This window comes from Curcuma longa, chromosome 3 (assembly GCF_044706935.1).
Source record: "Curcuma longa cultivar G26 ecotype Majalengka, Jawa Barat chromosome 3, ITB_CL_G26_1.1, whole genome shotgun sequence".
In the NCBI taxonomy this organism is placed as follows: domain Eukaryota; kingdom Viridiplantae; phylum Streptophyta; class Magnoliopsida; order Zingiberales; family Zingiberaceae; genus Curcuma; species Curcuma longa.
The window spans coordinates 16,295,346-16,307,886 of record NC_133863.1 but is presented as its reverse complement, the minus strand read 5'-3'; the positions used below and the strand labels follow the sequence as shown (position 1 = coordinate 16,307,886).

Below are 12,541 nucleotides of genomic sequence, written 5' to 3'. Positions count from 1 at the left end.
GACGGTTCTCTTGGGCCAACATAGTCAACTGAGAAGGGAATCGAGGCCAACCCAGATAAAATACAAGCCTTGATCCAGATGACTCCCTCGCTAACTTTCAAGAAGGGCGCAGTGCTTGATGGGACGCATCAACTCCTTGTCTCGGTTCATCTCTGGTCCGCTGATCACAGCCTACCTTTCTTCAAAGTACTAAAGAAAGCTCAGCGTTTTGATGGAATGTCAAACGTGACTAAGCATTTGAGGAGCTCAAGATCTACCTGGTCAACCACCCACTGGCCAAACCCTTGGCGGGCGAGCCACTATGTATGTACCTTGCAGCTACAAATTCTGCCGCCAGCTCAGTCTTAGTCCACAGCGAGGGTAGAAGCAGAAGGCCGCCCATATAGCAAGACCAACCTAACCAAGCAGATGCACAACATAACCAATTGCTATATGGGTTGCTGTTGCTGCCCTTCGCTGTGGACTAAGACTGAGCTGGCGGCAGAATTTGTAGCTGCAAGGTACATACATAGTGGCTCGCCCGCCAAGGGTTTGGCCAGTCGAGGTAGTTGAGCCAGGTAAGTCTTGAGCTCCTCGAATGCTTAGTCACATTTGGCATTCCATTCAAAACGCTGAGCTTTCTTTAGTACTTTGAAGAAAGGTAGGCTGTGATCAGCGGACCGAGAGATGAACCGGGACAAGGAGTTGATGCGTCCCATCAAGCACTGCGCCTCTCGAAGGTTGCGCGGGAGAGTCATCTGGATCAAGGCTTGTATTTAATCTGGGTTGGCCTCGATTCTCTTCTTAGTCACTATGTAGCCCAAGAACCGCCCGACTCAAACTTTGAATAGGCATTTAGCCGGATTCAACTTGAGACTATATCGGCGGAGCGTGCTGCAAGTCTCCTCGATGTCCGCTATAAGAGTTCCCCCATTAGTTGTCTTTATCAGGATATCATCAATGTAGACTTCTATATTCCGTCCCTATTGTGCTCGGAACACTTGATCCATCAAACGTTGACAGGTGGCTCCCACATTCTTAAGTCCAAACAGCATAACAGTGTAGCAAAAGGTGTCATCGGCTGTTATAAATCTAACTTTGTCCTGATCAGTTACATCAAGGGGTATTTGATGATAACCTTGATAGGCATCCAACATACATATATACTCGCACCTGGCTGTAGAGTCGACTAACTGATCAATTCTGGGTAGATGATAGCAATCATTCGGGCAAGCTTTGTTGAGGTCGTGGAAGTCCACGCAGACTCGCCATTTGTTGCCCGGCTTCGGCACGAGCACCACGTTGGAGAGCCAGGTAAGGAAGTGAACTTTCCGAATGTGCCCTACCCTCAGGAGCTTTTGCACCTCCTCCCGAATGATCTTGTTGTTGGGTTGCAAAGATTAAAACATAGTCCTACATCAAAAACACATGGAAAAGATCATGGGTTTAAAAGGATAGAAGATATCTAGGATTGGAATGAGACTTTGGGAGAGCCCAAGAACAAAACCATGACGGTTTAGGCCCAAAATGGACAATATCATGTCATTGTGGAGATGTGGACATTCTTTAGACCCTACAATTGGTATCAGAGCGAGGCCGCTCTTCACCGGACTAACCGCCGGATGAGCCATAGATCTGGATCTAACCATGTGGATTGAACCTTAAAAATAAAGGAAGTAGGGGCTCCCGTGTTTGAATCAAGAGGACCAGACACCGGGCAGGAAGTCCTAGTAGGTCGGGTAGACCGAAGGGCAAGAAGTCCTGATTGCTGCTGGGTAGGAAGTCCTAGTAAGTCGGATGGACCGAGGGGCTGTTTTGCTTCGGGCCGAAATGCCTTCTTTTCTGTTTGACGGGTTGGGCCTCTGGCAGAGTGTTGAGGCGATGGACAGCTACTGAAGGGAATACTCCGGTGATATCTTCGGGTGTCCAGGCGAACACATCTTGATTCCGGAGGAGGCAGACACTAAGCTCTTCCTTCAGCTCCTGTGGCAAGTCGGCGGCAACCTGCACCACCGTTTCATATTGGTTCGGGCATACCTGCAGGGGTTCTTTGCCTTCAAAGTTAACGGGAGTCGAGGCCTCTTGCACCGCGTAGATCTCCGCTCCCTCTATCCTTTAGTTTTTCTTGCCTTCGGTGCGCACCATGTCGACGTAGCACCTTCGGGACATCAGCTGATCCCCTTTAGCTTCCCCGACTTGATCTCCAACTGGGAACTTCATCTTTTGATGATATGTAGAGACAACGGTTGAGAAGTCGCTCAAGGTGGGTCTTCCCAAAATGACGTTATACACCGAAGGAGCGTCGACGATGACGAAGGGCACGCGCCGAGTCCTCCTCTGCGGTTTCTCGCCCAGAGAAATTGCCAGTGTGATTTGCCCCCGCGGTTAAACTTCGTTACCGATGAAATCGAACAGTGAGGTGGCCATAGGTTGGAGGTCGGCTGCATCTATTTGCGTCTAATCAAATGCCGCCTTGAAGATTATATTGACCGAACTGCCGGTGTCCACGAAAATTCGGGCAATATTGTAGTTGGCTATGGTTGCTCGGATCTCCAAGGCATCGTCGTGTGGCGTCTCAACCCCATCTAAGTCTTGCGGCCCGAACCCTATAATGGGTCCCTCCAGTGACCGGCTGCTACCAACTCCGTATACTCCGAGTTGCCGGGAGTGAGCCTTTTGGGCCCGGTGTGAGTCTCCATCTGTGGCTCCTCCAGTGATCATGTGAATGCTCCCTTGCGGAGCGTTGCTACGGTTGTCCTCAGTAGCGTTGTTGCGACGAGGAGCTTGAGGTTCCCGGGGAGTTTCCCTCTGTGGAGGTGGGACTGACCGTCGGGGAGAGCGATCTCGAGTTCGGGGAGGTCGTACAGAAGGAGGCATGTCTTCCCGAGTGGTCCGCCGAGCCGGGGACCTTCGGCGTCGAGGTGTGGGAGTCCCCTGATTGCGCTGCTCAGCAGCTCTTCGTAGTTCTCGAGCATACTGGTGGCACTCTTCAGTGGCGTGACTCTAGGATTGGTGGTAGGCGCAGAAACGAGGCAACCATCGGCAACCTCCGGTGGCCTGCTCTGGATGACTGGTCACAGCATTGATGGAGCGGTGATGAGTTTTGGAGGCTACGGGGGGGGGGGGGGGGGGGGGGGGGGGGGGGGGGGGTCCACCTCGGGTCTTCGAAGTGGCTGAGGTGGTGGCCTTTTATCACTTCAGGAGATGGCCGAGGGATTTCGACTGGATCCTCCCTGCTGGTTGGGATCTTCTTTTCGCCGTGCCGACTGGGCCTCCTCCACATGGATATATTTGACGGCTCGACTTTGGAGTGCATCAAAGTTGGCGGGAGGTTTCTTGATCAAAGATCGGAAGAAGTCTCCATCTATCAAGCCTTGTGAAAAGGTGCTTACTAGAACCTCCGAGGTGGCTGTCGCTACTTCCTGCGCTACCTGATTGAAGCGGTGTACAAACTCTTTCAGTGATTCTCGAGGCGTCTGCTTGGTGGCGAACAGATCCATCGTGGTCTTGCGGTATGTGCGGCTGGTGGCAAAGTGCCGCAGGAAGGCCTCTTTGAAGTCGGCGAAAGAACTGATGGAAGATGGCGGCATCTGCCTGAACCAACTAAGGGCGGATCCGGCCAGTGTTGTCAAGAACACTCGACACTTGATGGCGTTAGTGTATTGGTGGAGCATTGCAGCATTCTCAAATCGCCCGAGGTGATCTTCTGGATCTGTCGACCCGGTATAATCGAGGAACTGGGGAGTCCGGAAGTGCCGGGGAAGTTCATCATCTAAGATGAGGCGGGTGAAAGGGGAGCCATTCGTCCCGCTTCCCTCTCCCATTTCCAGCCATTTTCCTCGGGTTGGATCTCTGACGGGTATTTGGTCTGCGGCAGACTCCATGGAAGCGTCGTAGTAATCCACTTCCGGCGGGGGTCTGACGGAGGGAGCGCGCAGTGCTTCTACAGGTGTGAACAGTCGTCGTGGGGGCATTGTGGGGACCTCGGCCGGCCTAGTAGGAGCCGGAGGAGGTTGAGCTGGAGCCTCCTGTTGGTTACGTGAGATGGCTTGGACTGCTAGAGCCACCGCGCAGTCGAAATCCTCTTGGGTCATGGTGAGGAGTTGAGGTCGAGGAGGTTCATCCGTCGGCATATCTCAAGGCAGGACTATTAAAATGTTCCCACAGATGGCGCCAAAATATGTTCCTGTTGAGATCTGCACCAGGAAGCTTCGACCGTCTTCTTCAGCACCAGGGCCCTGAGGGACTAGGAATGAGGTTGGAGAAAAGGGCTTGAGGGAAGCACCTGCAGACACGAAGATCGTGAGATGGAAGGCCAGGAGTGTCCTGGCGCGACCACTCCAATGCTTAAGTCAGTTCGTGAGAGGGAGAGGGAGGAAAATGAAAATGGAGAAGCTTGATATGTGAGATTGCATACCTCTCTGCTATAACCAACTGACCTTTTATATGGTTTGATGATGTTAGGTCACATCAAGGATGTGACTAGAGTCTCATCGCCGTTATGAATGTGTCAGAGAATAGGGTATAGTCAAGCGATGACGTCCCATCGCTGACTTGCATTTAAGGGGGTATGTTTGGCTATCTATCGAAGATTTGCCATGATGATATGCAGAAGTGTCAGAAGAACATTCACAACTGTGCGATAGAGGAGTGGTCTTTTCTGTGAAGAGGTGAGAGCCAGTATAAGAACTGTCCGAGCCAAGTGAGCCGACTGCGGTTCGATACAAGCGTCCCGATAGGGCAACACTCTTGAGGGTTCGGCTCGGCGATTTAAGAGGACTCGGTTTGGCGGTTTCGGGGGACTCGGCTCGGTCCCAAGGCCTCGCGCCTGACATCTTCCGTTGGACTCACCTAACCATGTTCAACGTATACGACCATAACAGAGATGAAGCATGAAAAACCTATTTTTCATTTTTTTCTTCAGTCTGTTTCAGCAGTGTGGGAGAGAGGAGAGGATATTGTTTGTGTTATCCTTGTATTGGTTGTATGGGAGAAGAATCAGATTGTATTAGGTTTGTTGTCGGAATTCTGTATAATAATCAAAAATTGTTTTTGATTATTTGACAGATTATCCGAACGTTACCTATCAATCTCGGTCGTCCAATGACCATTCGACATTCTCTCGAAAGCTTACGAAGTTTCCGGAGAACTATTCCATCATTACCGGAATAAGGTTTTCGGTTGTTTGTCCTAAATTGACGGTCAATAGTTGACTACCAAAAGTTTCATCGAGAATACGATTTTCAATGATAGTTAAAAGTCCTGGAACAATCGCGACACACATTGTTGAGTGTTTTCCAGAATTAGGCTATTATCTCGATTCGATCGTCGTCGGTCATCAGCTAGTACCGAAGATGATGACATGACTCGTGGCTTCCGAAGCCGTCCAGACGGGAGCTTGGCGTGGATCACTAGTAGAGGTGGGATTCTGATGAGGACCGCTCGATTGATTCAACACGGCTCATCATTGTCATCGCGAGGTACATGTTTAGAATAATCTTTTATTCTGTAAATTTTAATTGTGCAAGTAGAATAATTTTATTCTGAAAAATTTTAATTTCCTGACATGCCTTGTACGTTGTTATTTCTTGCTATGCATGTGTGTGTTGTATAATAATTAGTTGTTAATTATTATTTTATTTCCACTGCGCACGTTTACGAAATGTATAGACATGCGCATTACATCGGGACGATTCCAACATAAAACTCTCAACATCTTCGGAAGTTGAACAAGATACAAATAACATGTAGAAATTCTATGTTGCTCAACACCTAATTGAGTCAACAAACTCCACACTTTATTCTCAGGAATAGGAAGTTCATTTGACTTAACCATTTCATATGTTGAACTCATAATTACTTGAGCTAAATGGTCAATTACATTGCTTATATTGTTTCATCAACTTTACCTTTCTTTGCACTTTTGTTCTTGGATGATGCTCCAACAAAAGAGTTAGCTTAATATTTAGTTGGTTTAGAACTAAGAGTTGGAATTTGAACATCCTCATTAACTGTATTTGAATTATTTAAATGGATTTCTTGTTGAAATATCATAAATTCAACTTCATCAATAGTTTCAAAATAATTTTCACTAATATTATTCTCCACTTCTATGCTAGCTCTTCTCTTTCGCATTTCTAATGCAGTGTTGGCATGTTGTCCTGTAGCCTATCTTTCCCATATAATTGAACTAACTTTTTATAATTTCGAATATGCTTGCACTTCCATTCGACAGCTACTGGTTTGACATACAAATTATAATATAATTGTATTAAACATTCATTCATACATAGTATCACAAAAGAAAATCAAATATATTTTTCAAATGCATACACACATCAATTAATTGTTACCAAACTTCAAGTTCAACACTGAAGAATTCTGTGATGGGATTTCATGCAAAATCACTCATACCATTCTTGAATATATCATAACATGAAAACCAACCTCTTTTAATATATTTCATCCAATTTTGAACCCTATACTTATCGATAAGTTTATCGGGAAATTCTAACTTTAAAAAATGAACATAAATAAAAGTAATTTTTATTAGATACTTATCTTTGCCTTATGCAAAAAAAAGAGGTCAAATAGAAATGGTGAAAGATTTTTCAAATACATAAATGTGATATATAGCACATACCAATAAATCTTCATCTAAAATAGTAATTAATGGAAGTCTATCGCCATGATGATGCATAATGGAATAACTAATATATCAAAACTGTAAGAAGGTATAGTAGGAGGTTATATCAAATGGGACGTGACATCGAAAATAATAAAAGAAAAATATTTAAAAAATGCAAAGATAATTCATGAAGGAATAGACATCCTTTTGCATCCAAATAAATATTTCTTTTGTACCCAGGATCTGAGTTTTGTCTTGATACTTAATTGTAATTTGTATTAGCACAATAGAAAATGTTATTCATCCAATAAAAAATCATAATCAAGACTATTGTTCAACAGTGATTATTTAAAATATTATCAGAATCAACAAACGTTAAATTAGATGCAATATGATCCGCATATATAAGTCTTTGAATCTATTCGTATTATCTATGAGTAATATGAAGAGCAATCAAAAGGAAGGGCGAAGATAAGATCATATATTCGTATTATTAGCGCTTTCCAATGGTGAATGACAAAGACAACGACTACGGTATGTGCTCTTATCCATTCAGAAATGAGACTGTTGCTGAGGGCAAAGGGAGGATGAGGAGGAGATTATATGATTACCGGTCTCTGTTCTCTTGAGTTTTATCTTCGAAGAGATGTCATGACTCGGGAGACGACCGTTTAAAAATTTCGGCAGCATCTCCCCTGTAACAATCCAACTTTTCTTGATACATGGTGATGTAGAAGGCCCACACGGTCAATACTAATACAATACATGAATAAACTATTAACTACAACATTAAAGGCCAACACGGTCACAACCACACATCCAATACATGCATATACTAATACATAACTACGAAAATCGTAAAACACTACGATAATGCTCATAACTAGTAACGATAAAACTCCACAATCTTTAATAACAAAAGTAAGTCCACACGAAGTTGAACATAAGTTCAAACCACCAACCAACACGATCAAAACACTACGAAATAAAATGACAAATAGTCCACAACGAATAAAAATGAATACAACCTAAAAAGGATAAAGACACCGCGACTTCTCTTGCTGTGAGATAGGGTAGTTTGGCAGAACTCTAAGCTTCAAATGTCATCCATACCTGCTACCTGGGGAGAAAATTAGAAACTTTAGTACTTTAGCCTGCAGGTCTAGAGTTCGAATATGAGGAAGGCAAAAATCCACTGGACAGAGGTGGAAAGTCCTAGTAGGTAATGGCACGGTCGATGGTCGACGGCCCATGACCCACAAAAATATAGGGGTCGGGATAAATAGAATTCCCACGGACGGATGGGTCGGGTCGTTACAAGGATAGCATACGAGATCAATAAAACTACGTACAACAGCAAATATCATACAATACGATCACAGTCATATATCAACAAGTGTAATAGCCACAGTCAGGTAACAACAAGTGCAATGATCATGAATGCAGGAGACAACTACCAACAAATGCATGCACATATGAAATATATGGTCACTGTCTACACTCGCTACCCTAGACACTCACCGAGTGCAGTGAACTAGGGTGCACGATAGGAAAACTGCTCACACTCCAACAACAACCCACTACTAATCAAGTGGGGAGTGGGCAGGATATCGCAGGAGAGCTATCTAGCTAGTCTTAATTGCACCCAACTTAGCGCAACAATTGCTCTCACTCTTATGCCACTATTATATAGTGTCAAGCGAGTGCCAACTACAACAACAATGATCATGACACCTACTTCTATCATGTATGTGTCATGATGCTCAGCCCCAACATGGCAACTACAACTACAACTACTCATGAATGATAGATAATTAATCACGTGAGATATCAACAGATCATACAATGGTATCAAACAATAAATAAGAGTAGATCACAATAATGTATCAACAATATAGGTTAACAGCAAGAATTCACAATAAGGTATCATAGATCAACAATAAGATCAAGGTATCAACTGTAAGTATCAAGGGATAGGGATCAAGTATCAAGCATCCAACAGAACTAGGGTCAAAGTATCAGATTAAGTTTAAGTCCTAAGTATCAACAACTAATAATCATAATTGTCCACTATAAAAGAATACTGTACTGACCAGGTACAGGGTACCCACCTGATCTGACGAACATCGATAAAAAACCCCCAGAAAATACAAAACTTCGTATATATCAGGATCACGAATCATGATTCTGCAAAATTTATAATAAACACCACTCACAAAATGCAATATTATATTTAAATCTTGCAACAAAATAAACCCCTACTTAGCCATTAACCTCAACCCAATCTAACTTAATCAGATCTAACACATCCAATTAACTCATGCTAAATCAACACGAGTTAATTTCATTTACAAACTCCGACCAGATCAACCTAACCCACAACAACTCACTTAATCATCCGGATCCAATTAACACAACTTATCATTTAAATCCAATTTAGCTCAATCCATACCTAGTTTTAATCAGATTTAACCTAACTTAATCAAATCCACCAATCACTGGAATAAAATCCAAATCAACCGATCAATCAACCATGAACAGATCCATCATAACTCAACCCTAGCTCCACCGGTTCAAACAATACACAAAAATCAACCAATCACTATCCTAACCACATACCAACCTCAGTCCTAACAGCACATCAATCTCCATAATACCCGATCATCCAAGAACCAACTAGAATTCAACAGATCTACACATTTAACCAACTATGAACAACCCAACTGATCAGTCCCACAAAATCTATCACGTAACAAACCTAATCAGATTTAAAGAAGACTTACCTCAGAGATCTGCCCTAGAATCCAACTAAACTCCGATTCTGCCCTCTCAATCAAAACCCTTGTCCTCCACCGAGCCTCTTCCACTGATCTCGTTGGTTTCTCCTTACAGCCGCTGTCCTGTTCCAAGAAATCAGCTCGGTGAGAAGAGAACAAAAACAACGGAAACACGCAACGAACATCAAGCAACAACTTACTCCAAAACGGAAGGAAGGCACAATCGACAGAACAAGAAGAGGGAAAATAATCGAAACACGTTGTTTTAATTGGGCCACGTCCCGGGAAGGCCGTCCGAAATATTTCGGCAGCATCTCCCCAGTACCCACGACAATTTTCCTGAATACATGCAAATATACTCAGCCACAGGCGGCTGGAATAGGACAACTCGTCCAATCAATACACCACACAGACACAAAATGCATATAAGGCCTCCATGGCCACAATCACTAACTCATGCATGTAATATCAAAACTGCAGGAACATATAGAAAATCCACGTATCGAAAACCTCGTAAATCCGAACTACGAATACCACGAATACAAATCCAAAACCATACAGTCCAAGTCCATACTACAAGTCTCCAAAAGCAAAATACAACTATAATGCAAATACCAACTAAGACAACTCATGAGGTGAGATAGCAGCTGGCGACGAGTCTCCAAGCTCCAAGATAACCTATCTGATACCTGGGGAGAAAATCAAATAACCCCAGGGTCTGGGTAGTGAGCATTAGATACTCAGTGGGTACAGGTATGAAGTGCATGTAAAGGTAACAACAGATATGATAAAAGAGTACAGCCAAAGTAACATGTACAGAATAAATGGAAAATATGTACATGGTATCAGGTATCAACAAGGTATCATGTATCCAGGTATAGAACATGGTGTAATAACTGGTTCTATTTAAGAAGGATCATGCAGTGCAACAGGTATCATAATCATAACATGTAAGCATGTATGTAATGGCATACAAGTGCAACAGTCATAGCAAGCAAGTGCAACAATCGTAAGCATATGATGCAAATAAAATAAATATCTATATCAACCTACCAACGGTGCATGTAAATACGTAGCAACCATAGCAACCAAAATATCCGTCACTGTCCGCACTCTACATTCCCCAGTCACCCCCATAGAGCAGTGAACTGAGGGGCCAGACATGACATACTGCCAGCTCCGACAACTGACCACTAAAGATAAGTGGGGAGGGGCAGTGTGGCAGGAGGGCAATGTAGCCAGTCCTGGTGCACCCAACTGTAGTGCAACATCTTACCTATGTAAGGCACCACAACACGGTGCAGGTAAGATCCACCAACAGAAATACCTACAACTATCATGGATGTATGCTAATCATCCCAACATGTAATAGCTAAAGTCAATTAGCATGATCAACAGAATCAACAGAGGTCAATATATGTCCATAATATCATAGTGAGAACTAATCTAACCATGGATAGATCAAGTGTGATCATACTACAGGTATCAAGCAACGAGTCATACAGGAATCAACATGATACAGATAACAAGGGTATCAACATGGCAACAGTAGATCATCATAAGGTCAAAAGCAGGTATCAAGCAAAGATGATCAAATGTATCTACTAGATACTATCACAACCAACAGGGGTATCAACAGGATCACAAGATAAAAATAATACATGCACTGGAATAGAAGAACCTGTAGTGACCAAGTACAGGGTACCCACCTGAGTCAGACGTCTGTCAACAACTGAACCCCAGAAAATATAATAGGACCAATCCAAATCAAGGTCCTGCAACAACCGACAATACACACTTATTACCGTATCAAATTACAGTAATTAAACTTCATAGTTTAATATAAACCATCCAACTAATCCTAACCCTTGGTTAATGATCATCTCACTAATTGGTCAACTTAATCCAAACATCAACTCTAACATGGATTAAACCCTTCCAATTCAACAGTAACCAGGTTAACCTCAATTTGCACTATTCCAATTTACCATCAACCAAACAACTCAATAATCATAACCAACCTTATTCAAACAATCACCATTCTTAACCCAAGATAATCCACAACTTCCATTGTTAACTAGGATAGATCCTAACCGAATCAAGCCTTACCTCCGATTGAGCCGTAGAAGACTCTAATCACAAATCAAAGCTCACTTCTCCCTTCTTCCTCTTGCTTGCGGTAGAATCCAAGGAGTAAATCCCTGTTCCAAATCCAAGTCCGAAAATCTGATCAAACATAAATCTAAGCTCAAACCAAACCCTAAACCATAAATCTAGTTCACTTCCCTTACCTTTCGGCTTCATCTTCACCGCACGGCCACCACAATCCAACCCCAATCGGATCAGTTCCCTTCACTGAGCTGTGGAAACAAAATCGATCCAGATCTAAAGAGATTGAAACCATCTAATCAGTTTCACCCAAGAAACCGAAACAACCAAGCCCTAAATCGATTTCCTTACCCATCAGCTTCCTCCCTTACTTGCCCGCCGCCAACCGCTGCTGCCACCTTCGATTCATCCCCCTTCCTGGCGAGATCCAGCTCCCAACAACCCTAGCTTTGGCTCGCCGGCGGTTCCTCCTTGATTCCCAACTCCGGCGTGCGTGCATCAGCGAGGAAGAAGCGGCGGCGTCGCGCGATTGGGAACCGAGGGAGACGAAATCGCGATGTGGGATAACAGTAATCGGGGTTTTATTATAACCTTACCGGGTTGGATTTTATTAAGGATCCATTAAACCAATTAAACCAATAACCCCATTAATCCTTTAATTAAATGAGTTAGGTTTAATTAATCAAACCCAATCAACTTTTGGATTAATTTTAATTAACCATCTAATCCTCTATTAATCTCCAATAAAATTTAAAATTAATTATATTCACAACCAAATCCTAAATTTCCGGTATTTTACATTATTACCCTAAAATAAATCCAATTCCTAATTAATCAAGCCTCCAATGAATAATTAACCCCTTAATTCTTATCAACTAATTAAGGTTATTTATAATTAATCTTAAATTTCTCATATCTTACAAGAGATTTGCGATGAAGATCGACGTTGATATTGTGGAGTGCGAGCGATTAGACCCTGTGACAGCTCGTGTTATGTGATGAGGAGCGATAGTATAAAAATGAAATATCTAATAGATAAATTATTTTA

General features: G+C 43.1%; 1 long non-coding RNA gene across 1 annotated transcript; it reads right to left on the bottom strand.

Annotated features, from left to right (window-relative positions):
• Nucleotides 1–7,494: 7,494 nt before the first annotated feature.
• Nucleotides 7,495–9,501, bottom strand: LOC141822893 (uncharacterized). Its single transcript, XR_012601373.1, has 3 exons — nt 9,391–9,501; nt 8,719–8,794; nt 7,495–7,720 (listed from the first exon to the last, which is right to left on the bottom strand). It is a non-coding gene; the product is annotated as an uncharacterized LOC141822893 (long non-coding RNA).
• Nucleotides 9,502–12,541: the final 3,040 nt, after the last annotated feature.